We start from the raw sequence: 293 nt of genomic DNA, 5'->3' as shown, positions 1-293 counted from the left end.
CCTATTCAATATTCTTTGTGTTTGTTGGACTGATTAAATGTTTGAAACCAATCAAATCTAATTAGCTTTTACTTGCGTTTGAGTTCATGATACTGATCTATGTTTAAAGTGATGTTCAAAGAAAATTCTATAAAATAATATCAGTATAATATATATCAGTTCAACTCGTTTCGCAAACAAGAATTCAAATAAATATTTTTTTTGCAATTTCGCCCGCGGCAATAAACCCTTGTTAGTATGATATTAACTTTTTATGAATTGCTAATCCATGTGTTTTGTAATATCCTGTTTTA

The 293-nt window shown here is 27.6% G+C and overlaps 1 protein-coding gene across 1 annotated transcript in view; it reads left to right on the top strand.

Annotated features, from left to right (window-relative positions):
• LOC119585989 (serine/arginine repetitive matrix protein 1-like) overlaps positions 1 to 293 on the top strand; it is a gene marked incomplete in the record, with an annotated part of 14,897 nt that overhangs the window by 4,963 nt on the left and 9,641 nt on the right.

Source organism: Penaeus monodon, chromosome 20 (genome assembly GCF_015228065.2).
Source record: "Penaeus monodon isolate SGIC_2016 chromosome 20, NSTDA_Pmon_1, whole genome shotgun sequence".
In the NCBI taxonomy this organism is placed as follows: domain Eukaryota; kingdom Metazoa; phylum Arthropoda; class Malacostraca; order Decapoda; family Penaeidae; genus Penaeus; species Penaeus monodon.
This window is presented reverse-complemented; position numbering and strand designations above follow the sequence as displayed.